The sequence below is a fragment of the Mus caroli genome, chromosome 5 (assembly GCF_900094665.2).
Source record: "Mus caroli chromosome 5, CAROLI_EIJ_v1.1, whole genome shotgun sequence".
In the NCBI taxonomy this organism is placed as follows: domain Eukaryota; kingdom Metazoa; phylum Chordata; class Mammalia; order Rodentia; family Muridae; genus Mus; species Mus caroli.
In genome coordinates this window covers 28571735-28585945 of record NC_034574.1, presented here as the reverse complement: position 1 = coordinate 28585945, position 14211 = coordinate 28571735, and the positions used below count along the sequence as shown (strand labels likewise).

At 47.1% G+C, this 14211-nt stretch overlaps 1 protein-coding gene across 5 annotated transcripts in view; it reads left to right on the top strand.

The window, feature by feature from the left end:
• Positions 1 to 3258: 3258 nt before the first annotated feature.
• Fam53a (family with sequence similarity 53 member A) overlaps positions 3259 to 14211 on the top strand; it is a 29800-nt gene continuing 18847 nt past the window's right edge. Inside the window, exons 1-3 of one of the 5 annotated variants that reach the window (XM_029477734.1) lie at positions 3259 to 3560; positions 3920 to 4044; positions 9112 to 9203. The gene's annotated coding sequence lies outside the window, so the exon portion shown is untranslated. Of the gene's footprint in view, positions 3561 to 3919; positions 4049 to 6774; positions 7012 to 9111; positions 9204 to 14211 lie in introns of all 5 variants that reach the window. The other 4 variants (XM_029477732.1, XM_021162538.2, XM_021162539.2 and 1 more) reach the window with 4 other exon arrangements.

Here is a 14211-nt window from a genome sequence, read left to right as displayed (position 1 = left end):
AAAAACCAAAGGAGATTTATCTTGGCTCAACAGTTTCAGAGGGTAGTCTTTCATGACAGGATCGGGCTGGTGGCTGGTGCAGCTCTGTCCTTGTCAGCTGGAGCTTTTGTAGCTTGTTCACATCTCTGCAGATCACTAAGCCAGAATCTGGGTTGTAGCCTTCAGATGGTGCCTATGTCTGCCAGCTGAGCGCATGTTCCAAAGGTTCCATAGCCTTCCAGAATAGTAGCACCAGCTGGGGACACTGGCTAGACAATCCTGGAGGGACTGTTGGTTTTAGATTCATACTGTGTTTGGGGAAAAGGATTCTGCGGTGTACTTTAGGGGCTTGAAAGCATTGAGTTACTCAAATGACCCCTTAAATCTAATCATCAGTATCCTAAAAAAGAAAAAAACGCCAAGGGGGCTGGTGAGTTGGCTCAACAGTTAAAAGTGCTTACTGCTCTTGCAGAGGACCCAGGTAAGATTCTCAGTGCTCAAACGGTGGCTCACAACCATCTGTAACTCCAGTCCCAGGGGATATGACACCCTTTCTGTTCTCCGCAGGTGTGTGGTGCCTACATGCAGGCAAAACACTTATACACATAAAGTATTTTTTTTTAATTAAAAATATCAAAGAGGAAAAAAACCAGTCCCAAAGAGGAAGAAAAGTGTCGCAGAGGAGAGGAGACAGAGACTGAAGTGACAGGGACACAAGAAACTGGAAGAAGCAGGAAGGATCCTCCCAGGACCTGTGGGAGTACAACTCTGGGACAACGCCATCTCATAACTCCTGACCTCAGCAACAGGAGGTTTCTGGAAGGTTTTCATTGTATTTTGTGAGATTGGGTCTGGTTCTGTAGCTAGGCTGGCTTTGAATTTACAGTCTTCTTTCCTTAGCCTCCAGAGTGCAGAGAGTCCAAGCATATTTGGTAATTCTTTCTATTGATCGATGTCTGCTTGTAGCAGTTTTTTTTTAATAGCAAAAGTACAGAAAAATAAGGTTACTGTTGTAAAATATTCAGCATCTTTGGACAGATAGGGTCTTCGCAGATTGTCTCAGACATAGCTGACTGGTACAGGCGGCAGCCATAATGGAGGGTGGTGCTGGCTAGCTGGTTTGGCACAGAGATGTCATGCATTTGGGATACCTGTCAGCTAACTATGTCCCCTCTGGTCTGACCAGCTTCATGGGAGGCAGAGGCAATGTCCAGCAGCCTGAGGCCTTTCTTCAGACCACCCTCCTCATCCTAAACACTGTGACATCTAGACCCTGTGCTTAAGTGTGATGGGATATGCTAGAGTCTGGCGGTGATTTGGGCATATTGTATCTGGTGGTTGGGATTGCTGAGGTGTATTGGGGTAAGTAAGCTGTTGTGGACCAAAATGAGCTAGGGTCTGTTGGGTTGGGTTGAGGTGTGTTTCTCTGGCACCCATTGTTGAAACTGCGCCAGCAAACTCATGTACTAGAGTCGTCCGGGCTGTCCCGAGGCTGTAGGAGTATACCACTGAGTAGTGGAGGTTTGGAGTTAGGCCATCACTGTCCTTCCCCTTCACATGGCCCACTGAGGTACACATAACATTCTCAGGGAGACGGAGGCAAGCATTGAGGAGACAGGCTGGTGACGTTGCTATTCTTTGTCATGGAGGGAAAACAGCCCCTTGGTGGAGTAGCAGCCTAACTGTGAACCAAGGGTGATTTTAGTACCTTCCCTTGGCTAGTTACCTTTGGGACATGATAAACACTGATACTGGCACCTGTCCTCAGCATCACCAGTGTGGCTTAAGTGGGACTATCAGACATTGGGTGAAACCCCACAGCTGGTTTGCAAGCCATTCTCTGCAATCTGATCTGTGGGAGACTTTGAAATACTTCCTGGTTTTATGTGAATTCATCAACTCCATGAAAATTACCCTAAAAGGGCACACACTGAAAGCCTTTAGGAGTTACTCAAATACAGCTGAGCTGTGTGGCGTATGTAACTTAATCAGCTGCAGGGCTTGGGAAACACAAGGTGACCGTGGTGATTTGAGAAGGCCACCATAGGTCCAGATCTGCCCAGGGAGAGTGTGGATGAGGACTGTTCTGGGCAGAGTTCCTCTTAGGCACAGACAGGTGCCTGCCAGATGTCTCAGTCCTTATCTGGCTCCTGCCTGCTGTGATCCAGGTCACAAGTCCCCTGTCCTCAAGAAACCTGGAGGAGGAAATGAAAGGTCTGTCTGCAGGTGATGCAGCAGGTGAGGGCACTCATTCTAGTTGATCTTGGCCTCCCTTGGCTGAGCCTCTGAGCCTGTACAGAACTGGATTTACCAGACCCATAACATGTGGCGGCCAGGGCCCAGACTTCTGGTGTGCCCCAGGAATACCCAGTGGCTTTCTAATGTCTTCCTTTTTAGGTCTTATTCCAGATGAGAACTATTCCATTTTCTACATCAAATAGCTGTACCTAACCCTGCAACATTTTTTTTATTTTATTACTTTTTGTTGTTTGGGAACAAGGTTGTCTAGGGATTACAGGCTTGTGAAATTGCAGCCTATTCCTAGCCAAGTGGGCAGGCGTTTTCATTTTGCTGCGCCTGGCCTCTAGCACCCTGGGAAGTGCTCCATCCCAGTCACACCCACCTGCAGAGCAGCTTTCCTTCACAGCACCGGTACCCAATGCACAAAAGTGCCTTCCAGTCACACGGTAGGTCCAGAAATGAGACTCCCAAAGGGAAAGGTCCTGCCCAAAGGCACATTACCAGCAAAGGACAGGGGAAGCTGGGCATTGGTGGCGCCTGTCTTTAATTCCAGGGCTCGGAAGACAGAGGCAGAAGGATCTCTAGGAGTTCGAAGCCATCCTGGTCTACAGTCCGAGCTTCATACTGAGATTTTGTTATAAAAGAAAGAAAGAAAAAGAAAAAAGGCAGAGAGATGAAGGTGGTCACATCGGACTTTGGAATCCGGGAGCCTGTAGGGACCACTACCGGCCTTCGATGCCCCGCCGACACCCGTAGGTTAACGTCACACCCGGCGCGCGCCCAGCTTGCACAGGGGGCGGGGCCAGCAGCGGCGCACGGTACCCGTAGGAGGGAAGTGAGAGGAAAAAGGGGCGGGGCGTCACGAGGCCACACCCACAACACGCCGGGCAGTGACGTCGCCCGCCTAGCGGTGCGGCTGAGGGTTGATTGCTTGCGGCGGCTTCCGCGGGCGGGTGCGCGAGCGGACGACTGACGGCTCGGGGCGGTGGTAGCGGTGCGGCGACCAATGAGGGCGTCCGGAGGGGGCGGGGCGTCGGCTGCGGTTTTGTTCCGCGGTGACTGAGGCTCACCGTCCCCATGCGCGGAGCGCGGCCTGCGCCGCCGGCGCCCTGCCCCAGCTACGGAGCTCGGTGCTCACTCGCCGCGCGGAGAGTGCTCTGCACCGTCGTTCGCCTGCTCTTCGCTAAGAGCTCCAGCCACCGCAACGCCGTGTCCTTGCGCTGTGATCCCGGAGTCTCCTTACGTCGGCCGGCGCCGCGCAGCCGCACGTCGAGAGCCGGGTGCATCGGCACAGCGCGCGGAACACCCTCTAGGGCCAGCCGGCGTCTCAGCACTTTAAGGTCCCCGCGCGCCCCGGGCCCAGCACTGTCCTCGTGTCCCGTGTCCCCGACATCCTAAGGTCCTCGGGGACCCAGTATCTCAAAGAACCCTGGGCCCCAGCTCCCTAGAGTCCCCTGGGCCCCAGCTACCCGAACTCGTGGCGAGTCCCGGGACCCCTCCAATTAGGCCAGGCCCCAAGCATTCTGTTGTGCGCGCTCCTGCACGCCGGGCGGTAAGGCCTGCCCGCTGCGCCTGGGGCGCGCTGCCACTTGTTGAATCACTTTTCATGTCGACTTTGAGACCTGTTGTCGCCATGCTGAGCCCGTGGGCCCTTGAACCCGCTGTTGTTGAGACTCAGTGATTGTTATTTTGTATTCAGGAAGCAGGAAGTTTGACGAGATATGATGGTCCCTTAAGGGAATCCCAAGAGCAGATCCTCCCCAACGACCTGTGGAAGGTGACTTGGAAGTGTATTCCGAAGCCACTTTTCTGCGTAGACTGAGGGTGTGTAAGTCCCTTTAAGACTTCCTGTGTGGAGGATGGGATGTGCGATGTTAACAATGTATTTTACCGCCCCGAATGGCTATATTGCCTTTGTACATTAGTCTTAATTACAGATCTGTGATCCATCACTCCAAATTAAAATCAACTTTAATTTTTTGCACTTCAAAGTATTTAATCATTAGATATATCTTTAAGTATGAATTTAAGCTTACTGTAACCCTGGGCCTGGCATATCTACACCTCCAGCCCCACTACTTAAGTTTATAATGATGTCTCAGCTCTGAGAATTTTGAAGATGGATTAGTTTGACTTGAAAGGTGTTCTTTAGTTTTTACGTTAAGAAATTTGACTTGTGCTCACTGATGCTGCTTCTTCAAATACATATTTGGTCATCTTAGGAAAGTGGGTCTTGGAAGGGAAGTTCAGCATCTCAGAACAAGGTAGGACCGAGGATAGTTTTTCCAAATTCTGAATATTGTGCCAAGGTGGAAATTGAAATTGATTAGGAAGAGTAGATGGACTTTGTGAGGTTTTGGTTAGTGCAGAACTGTATGTGGTTCTTTCTGATGACTCCTTCTGGCACCTGTTCTCCTCTTTACGTCTCTGTGTAGTGAGCATAGCAAGCCTGGTCCCTTCACGTGGCCTGATAAGTGATTCTGCAAGCTGTCCCTGGAGCTTAGATCTTGGTTCTGGAATTTTTTCCTCTTGGAGCCATACCAAGTCACATGGCCTTTCAGATCTTCCCTTAGGTTGGATTTGGCAACCATAAAAGAGAGAATTTTAGTTGCTACTCTTGAGACAGAAGATGCTGAACAATTCTTTTTTTTTTTTTTTTCTTTTTAAATTAAAACATTTGTTTCATGGGTATGGATGAGTGTTTTGCCTGATTGTGTGTCTTCGTCACGTGCACGCTTGGTGTCCTTAGAGGAGGGAAAAGGGTGGTGGTCCCATAGGACTGGAGTTACAGGAGTTTATGAGACATCATGTAGTTCCGAGGGATCTAATACAGTCCTCTGCAAGAGTACCCAGTGCTCTTAACCAGTGAGCTATTTTATCCCTGTAGCCCAAGCAATCTTTTTTTCTCTTTCTTTTTCTTTTTCTGTTCTTCAGGATATGGTTTCTCTGAGAACCATCTGCCCCTGCCTCTGCGGTGCTGGGACTAGAGGTGTGGACCATTACTGCCCAGCTTCCTTTTTTTTTTTTTAAAGTAGTTATACTTCCAATTTCTAGTTATAGAGATTATAGACACACACACACACACTCAGGGTTCAGGAATATCAAGAACTCCAGTCTGAGAATGAACATGATTTTATTGATATAGAGTAAATCCTTAGGTATTTTCCATTGGTGCTTTGGAAACACTTAAAAACTTTTTTAAATTAAGGAATCCTTTACTTCCCAGGTGGTGATGGCAGACACCTTCAATGCCAGCACTTGGGAGGAAAAAGCAGGCAAAGAGAGATCTCTGTGAGTTCAAGTCCAGTCTGGTATACAGAGTGAATTCCAGGACAGCCAGGGTTAGACAAAGAAACTGTCTCAACAAAACAAAACCAAACAAAAAACTTTACTGTTTTTGAGACTTGGTATCCCAGTGTAGCACAGGCTGACCTGAAAATTGTAAACGTCCCCCTCTGCCTTTCAAATGCTGGAATTATATGTATACATTACAGTGTCTGGTAGCGCTTTAGTTTTGGGTGCAGTTTTAGGTTTACCAGAAATTGAACTCTACCCTTTCCTCCTCTTACTTAGTCTATACTATTATCAATATCCCTATTGGAGTGGGATATTGATTCTGTTGATACTAGACTTTTTTTTTTAATGTCTCTTTTAAAGAAAGATGCTATCTCTTTTTATGTTTTGAGTGTTTTGCCTGCATGTATGTATGTGCACCATGTGTGTGCCTGGTGCCTGCAGAAATCAGAAGGGGATGTTGGGTTCTCTGGAGTTGGAGTTGTGGATGATTTGGAGCCAACATCTGGGTGCTGGAAATTGACTTCTGCTCCTCTGCAAGAACAACAGATACTCTTTAACTGCTGAGCTGTCTCTGCAGCCCAGATGCTAGTCCAGCTGCTGAGCCGTCTCTGCAGCCCAGACGCTAGTTCAGCTGCTGAGCCGTCTCTCCAGCTCAGACGCTAGTCCAGAGTCACTGTGTTCATTCCTTCAGGTTTTCTCTGTAGATGACCCTGTGGTTTTGTTGCTTCTCAAGCTGTTGGCTTTTTATTTTCATTTCTTTTTTTATTAGAACTAACTTGAACTTATAGTATGATATTGAAAAAACGATGGTGAGGGGACATTTTTGCTTTAGTCTCAGTGCTTTGAGTTTTTGGCTGTCAATTAGGAATGCTGTTGGGTTTGTTTTAGTTGTCAGTTGACTTTTTGTTAAGCAGAGTCTCATTTTTATCGAGTTCTCATTGTAGTCTTGACTGGCCTAGAACTCACTGTGAGGAGCAGGATAACCAAGAATTTAGAGATCCATCTGTCTACCTCCTAAGTGCTAGAATTATAGGCACCACCACACCTGCCCTCTAATCCTCACACCTGCCCTCTAGCCCTCACAGTGTTTTTCTTTGTAGCTCTGGCTATCTTGGATCTCATTCTGTAGACCAGGTTGGCATGGAACTTGGAGATTCGCTTGCCTCTGCCTCTTGGGTTCTGGGTTTAAAGGTGTGTGCCACCACCGCTGTTTGGCTGTCTTTTTGTGTTTTTAATGTGGACTTTTTTTTTGCATAGGCGTGATTGAAGCAAGGACAACCATGTTAAATGGGATTGGATACAAAGACAGTGACCTCATGCTGACAGTCTCCATGGTAGCTGCCCAGATTCTTGAACATGCCTCTCTTGAGCACATGGACAGGACCAGTTCTTAAGGGGGAAACCTTGCTGTCTACAATTGGACAAACATTATCTACAGAGAACTTAATATTAGAGTTTCTACTATTAAGTCATTTGGGGAAAAGATCTTAGCAGGTGAGGGAGATCACAGAGACTGCTTCTAAGACCTGTTCTAACCTTATACTAATAACTTAGATAATAAGTCCAAAAACATGAATGAGAGCCAAACTGTATATGTAAAGCATATTACACTGAGTACAAACGTATATTACTAGTTCTGGAGGCTGGGAAGTTCAGAACAGAAGTCAATCAGCAGGGTGGACCACATTCCCAAATGAAGCCTTGCTATTGCATCTTCTAGATGGAGAGAAGGATGCATTCTCGCCTGGTGGGAGTGAGGAAGGCCATGTTGTCGTGAGGCAGGAGGGAGAAGGCCATGGCCTTACAAAGTTTAAGGCAGGAGGAAGGCTGCCCTTAATGTGGTAGGAGGGAGAAGGCTTTGCCTTTAATGTGAGAAAGAAGGGGCATGTCCTTCCTTTGTGCAATGGATGGAGAAGGCCATACCTTTACATGGTGTGGTAGAGGAGGCCATGTTTTAACATAATGTGATGGAGACAGGAGGCTGTGCTCTCTTGTGATAGAAAGTAGGGAGAAGCCCATGTCCTTAATGCAGTAGGATGGAGAAGACCACGTCCTCACATGTACTGGAGGGAGGAGACCATGCTTTCACATGTGATAGAGGATGCTATGTTTTCACGTAGTGTGATAGCAGGAGAAAGGCATGTCTGTCTGGTGCAAGAAAGGGAGGCATGTCCTCACATTAGGAAGGAAGGAAGGAAGGACAGAGTCATGTCATTTTGTGGTAGAATGGAAGGAGAAGGCTTTGTCCTTATGTGGAAAGGGAGGGAAAGGTTTTGTTTTTATGAGAAGAGAGGGGAGGGCCGTGTCCTTATGTAGAAGAAGGCAGGGGAAGACCTTGTTCTTCTGGGAAGGTTATGTCTCTTGTAGAAGGGAGGGAAAAACCATGTTCTTGTAGGATAGGAGGGAAGGGAGCCTACGAGAAGGAGGGAAAGAAAAGGCTATGGTTTTACAAGTCCCAAGAGAGGAGATGTGACCTCATGAACTGGAAAGCAAACGGTGAGCTGCAGAAGCCTCTTACATTTCACTAGGGAAGAGTTCTCATGACGTCATAACACTGAAACGGCCGGAGCCTCCAAATAGTAACACCCGTTTACCCTCTTCCTTTTTTTCTTTTCCTCCTGGTACTGGGGAGTGAAACCCAGATCCTTGGGTGTGCTAGGCATCTGTGTTTCCATTTATTTATTTATTAAAGATTTATTTATTTATTATACCTAAGTACACTGTAGCTGTCCTCAGACACTCCAGAAGAGGGCGTCAGATCTTGTTACAGATGGTTGTGAGCCACCATGTGCTTGCTGGGATTTGAACTCAGGACCTTCAGAAGAGCAGTTGGTGCTCTTAACCGCTGAGCCATCTCACCAGCCCCTATTTGTTTTTATAAGATACAGTTTTTCTGTGTAGCCCTGGCTGTCCCAGAACTCATTCTGTAGACCAACCTGCCTCTGTAGACTCAGAGATCTTGCCTCTGCATCTCAAGTGCTGGGACTAATGGAATGTACCACCACCTGACCCTGCTTGTGTGTGTATGTGTGCGTGTGCGCGCACCCCTCTGTCTGTCTGTCTGTTTCTCTGTTTCTCTGTCTCTCTCTGTGTGTTTATCACAAATAGGTTGTCTCCTGCATTTTGTCAAGTGCTTTTCGGCATCTCTTGATCCCAAAGTGTGATTTTTTTTTTTTTCTTTCTTTTTGAGCTTGTGAGGGAGTGCATGAATTGACGTTTGCTCCTCTACACTTTTTACATAAGCATCCTGCTGTCCAAGTCAGCTAGTTACGGGTTTTCATACTATCAAGATCTTGATTTGCCATGCTGGGGGAGGTTTTGTCCTTCCCTCATTTTGTTTTGAAAATGCTTTCCAAAAAAACTTGTACAGTTTATCAGTAAGACCAGCTTTGTGGCACCCAAACAAGGCTTTGTTCCAGGCATTCCAGAATCAGCATGACATCTAAATGTATAACATTTCGGCCCCAGCTGATCAGTGACTGCCAAAGAAGGACAGTAATCTAAGTTGGTAGTCTGTACTGTTTTCGTTTGCAAGCCTTGAGCCTTGTGTGGCACATGAGATTCCATCCCTCCATCTTCCCTGGTTTCCTGTAGGAGTGGTGACTGGCCCCAGGAGAAGAACAGGGCATTGTTTGGGCAACTATGGCAGCATAACAAATCACCTGCACAGTTGGTAGCTGGAAACGGTAATAATCATTGATTTTTGTCCATTGTTGCTGGGGTGTGGAATTCTCTAGCAGCTTAGTGGGGTAGTGCCATGTTTAGGGTCTCAGGGGGGTTGGTCAGGTGGGTCTGGCTAGACCTCACATACATACAGGGATTCCTTAGGCCACTGTCACATGTCTCCTCGCATGCTGCCTTTGGGATTTGTCTCTAAGAGCCTGGCAGATGGAGTACCCTTTTCACTTTAGTCTGTACTGCCTAGCTTCTGACCACTGTCAAGGTGGTAATAGACTCTGCTTTTCCTAAGAGGAGTGTAGGTGTCTCGGGCCTGTTCTAAGGCCTCTGCTCATGACTTGGCAGGTATAACTGATGTGCAGTCAGGTTCCTGGTTATTTTTCAAGTGCTCTACATTAAAGTTATTTTGTGTGTGTGTATGTGGTTTCTTTTTTTTTTTTTTTTCATTTTTCTTTTGGTTTTTCAATACAGGGTTTCTCTGTGTAGCCCTGGCTGTCCTGGAACTCACTCTGTAGACCAGGCTGGCCTCAAACTCAGAAATCCACCTGCCTCTGCCTCACAAGTACTGGGATTAAAGGTGAGCACCACCACTGCCCAGCATGGTTTCTTTTAAACACAGAAATAAGTTGATCGTGGTGACACGTGCCTAGCAATCTGGAGACAGAGGCATGTGGATCTCTGTGAGTTTGAGGTCAGCCTGATAGTTCCAGAATATCCAGGGCTACAATACAGAGAAAACTTGTCTTGAAAAACAGAAACAAAAGCGCACACAGATGTACTGTTTTCATTTTAATCCCAGGAGTGGGGATATGGTGCTGTTTCCAGCTGTCTGCGGTGATTGACTGCTTTGCCTTGTGTTTTAGCAGAGGTGTGGTTTTGCCAGCTGCAGATAGTTTCTGTAATTGTGTGACATTTGGAATTCTGGGAACTTTTCAGAGGGTCTATAGATGTTAGAGCCAGGAGAGGAGGTGACTGGCTGTTAGTCATTCAGGGAGAGGAGGCGGTTGCTTTGTAGTAGTTGTGCTCAAAGAAGATATAAGAAGAAATAAGTTAGATCCAGAGATCTCTCTCTCTCCCCTCTATCCCCTTTCTCTCTTACCTACTGATAGGAGGTGAAACTGGGGAGGGGTGTGATAAAAGGTGAGAAAAAGAAGAACCCACAAAGTAGTAAAGACCAGCTATAGTGTAGGAGTCAGTTCTCTACCATTTCTGTTCTAGGAAATCAAACTTGGGTTGTCAGGCTCAGAGGTAAGCCTTTTACTCACTGAGCCATCTTGCTGGCCCTCCTACGTTTTTGTTTTAAAGATTTATTTGTATGTGTGAGAGCATTTTGTCTGCATGTCTGTATGTGAACCAGTTGCATGCTTGATGTCCTGAAGAGGCCAGAGAGGTCATTGGATCTCCTGGAACTGGAGTTACAGATAGTTGTGCAAACTGCCATGCAGGGGATTGGAATAGAACCCAGGTCCTTTGGGAGATTGGCAAATGCACATAACTGCTGAGCCCGTCTCTGCAGTCTTGTATATCTCTATGTCTACCTATGTCTTCACCTGTATCCATGCCCCTATCTGCCTATATTTTAAGAGATGAAAATCTCTATCTGCTGCCCAGGCTAGTTTCCGGTCACTAGATTTGATGCTTTTCCTGTCCCAGCCTCCTGAGTAGCTGAGGTTATAGGTGTGTACCATTGTGCTTAACTTTCAGATGGTTTTTTTGAGAGAAAACTAAAGAAAGAAACCGAAAAGCTGGCATTGTATGCCTGTGTTTTGGCTGCCTGTTGGATCTTGACTTTGAGAGACTTTGGTTTAACTGAACTAACTGGCGGGCTTCTTTGTTAGAACTACCTCAGGCTATGCGCTTTTGTCTGTGCAGTGGGAGCGGCATGATACAGATAATTCTCTGTGGCCTAGTTTTTGTGGTTTAGGCTCCAGGTTTTGTGCTTAAAGTCAAGCTGTTTAAGCAGGACTTGAACACTTTTCTTCCTATGTAATACGTTAGGAGCCAGAATGGAGGAGATGGAGTAGCTTATCAAGCTTAGATTTGAGCTTGGTGTCAAGGCCTGTGTTGCCTGGGTACCTGCTTTGAGCCTGCAGCTCAGAGGTGACTTTCTCCACCTGTCCTTGCTATTTCCAGACTGATCTGGAGCCCGTTGTTCACACAGATCCTATTGTGCTGCAGATCCTTATTAAATTCCACGTCAGGTGGCCTGCCTGTGGAAGTGCCAAGATGAGTTCTTCCCATTCAAAGGGTTTGTGACCCTGCAAGCCGGAGAGCCCTCTGCAGTATGGTGGCAATGGAGGCTTCCATCTCATGGTGTAAACAGGATGACAAACATCAGAGGAAATTCCTGCCTGAAAGCCTAGAAGTCCAGGGATCCTGAAGTCTGTAGAATGGGAGCAGTGTGGAGAAGTAGTGTAGCAGGTTAGGTGATGTGTAGGCAGAGAGGAGAGACGGACACCAAAGCAGCAGAGATGAGGAAGCACTGGGAGGGAGGCCAGGCACACAGGGTGCTTAATTGTCATGAATCAGAAAGCTTAGGATGAAGATGTGAGTGGGCTCTAGAAAGGAGAACAGTGGCAATCGGAAAGATTGGAGAGGTCTGAATAGAACAGTATGGGACTGTTTCCAGAAGAGCACTGAGGACACTCAGTAGCCACCAAGTGTCTGAGGCCCCAAGGGACTTGGAAGATACCTGAAATTCTTGCTCGTTATTCTAACCCTGGAGAGAAAAGATCCTGAAGCCAGGCAGGAGCCAGAGGTGTAAGCTTCCTGTGAGCACAAAGAAGCTGCATTGTTTGGGGGTCACCATTCCTAGGAAGCTGCAAGATGAGGCCAGTCACAGTGGGTAAGAAAGCACTGCTTCCCAAGATGACACAGGTAACTTCAGTGAGCCAATAGAAGTTAGCCTAAGAGCTTTACAATCCTGCTGGAGACTTGTGGGGGAGACTACTAGGCAGAGGCATTGTATTTGAAAATATAAAGGACTTAGGAGCAGACCTCAATATGTCGTTTAATTGGACTGTTTGCCATAGTTAGTGTGGTGTTGAGAATAGTTTACTGAACGTGTTCAGAGGGAGCTGGCAGGATGGCTCAGTGGGTAAGTACCTTTCAGTTTGAAGCACCAGAACCCGCAGTGTGGGAAGAGAGAACCAACTCCTGCAGCTGGTTTTGATCTCTACACTCGCTGTGCACACATACAAAATAAATACATTAAAACTTCATTTTATGTATGTGAGTGCTTTGCCTCTGTGTGTGTGTGTGTGTGCGCGCGCGCACGTGTGCGCGCACCACATATATTCATGATGCCTGAGGAGGCCAGAAAAGGGTATCAGATTCACTAGAATTGGAGCTCCAGCTGGTTGTGAGCTGCTATTGTGAGTTCTAGGAACTGAACCCAAGTCCTCTCCTAAAGTAGCAAGTGCTCTTAACTGATAAACAATCTCTCCAGTTCCCAAATAAATAAGTAAAGAAATGTTTAACAAATTTTTAAAGAATGCTTATAGTGGCACACGCCTGTAAATCCCAGCACTTGGGAGGCAGAAGCAGGTGACTCTTGTGAGTTCAAGACCAGCCTATACTCAGCCTGGAGAGTAAGTTTCAGGCTAGCCGGGGCTGTACAGTGATCCTGCCTCAGAGAGAGAGAGAGAGAGAGAGAGAGAGAGAGAGAGAGAGAGAGAGAGAGAGAACACTGAGTCCTCAGGAAGGGTAGCGTGGGCTAGCGCAGTAGAGCTGGTGGCTAGTGCAAGAAGTACAGTTACTGATGTAGAAGATGGGGCCCCTGGCATAAACTGAGGATCCTAAGAGTGTGCAGCTTCTCACTGCTCATGTGTATCGGTCCTAGGTCCGGAGCTGAGGGACATGGTGTATCTGGAGAAAGACTAGTGGGCAAGTCCTTTTCAGGTTCAGACACACAGTTGCATGGGCTTTGAACCTGCACCATGTGATATATCTTGGCCATGGTAAGATCAGATATGACTTTTTATGGTTTAATGGACTATCCCCAATTTGTATGTGAAAGTCTTAACCCCAAGACCTCAGAATTGTGAACTAAGTAAGTTTAGAAATGGGGTTGTTTTACATGTGGTTAGTTAAGTCATTCTGGTATGGGATGAGCTCTAATTCCAAATGACTGGAGTATTTTGTGCAAAATGGACATTGGACACAGAGATGTGGGAACATGGAGACTGTGAGCCAGTATCCTGAACACATTCATAGAGCCTGGGGAGGGACTGTTCAACAAAGGTGGGACTTTTACTGCAACCAGAGGACACTGATAAGTGTTGTTATACAGTGTCCAGTCAACTCCATGTGATAAACTGAATTAAACAAACAAAAAATAGAGAACCTACTTTGATGCTGTTTTTGAGGGTAGTTCCCCAGGTAATGAGGTCTCTGCCATTGGTGGAGCTGAGTTGGTGGGCACTCCTGTACTGTCTTTGTAGAGTACCTGCTCTGGGTGTGCCAGTCTTGGTGCTGGCATGACCATAGTTTGGGATGGAGAAGAACAACTTGGGCCAGGGTGAGGATTTTGCTCTGTATCCGGGAGTCCTGGAACAATGACTGACAGAGACTGGAGCACTAGCCTCACCTGCTGAGGTCAGGTTCAGGGCTGCCACATGGGTCAAAGGACTGCCTTAGAAGTCAGTAGTACCAGGTCTGGAAGGCTGAATAAGGTGCAGTGGGGAGCTGGGTAGAGCATCATCCAAGCCACAGACTTACTTGCAAAAGTTTTGGTGAATGTATTGCAGAGGGAAGGGAAGTGAGCAGACTGTAGCTTGTCCTTTGTGGCATGCTCACTCTACATGTGGAGTTGATATTCAGGAGGGGTGGGTGTGGGTCTGGATGTATTTCCCTGAGCGCCTGAGTTTGCATGTCTGTCATCAGCTTTCATCAGAACACCTGCCCCTCTCTCCTGGGCAGGGCTGTTCAGTTCCATCATCTGAGCCACGTTTCTCTGATTTGGCTATCTTCCCTATGTCTACCATGGTATCAGTCTTGGTTAACACCAAAGAGCTT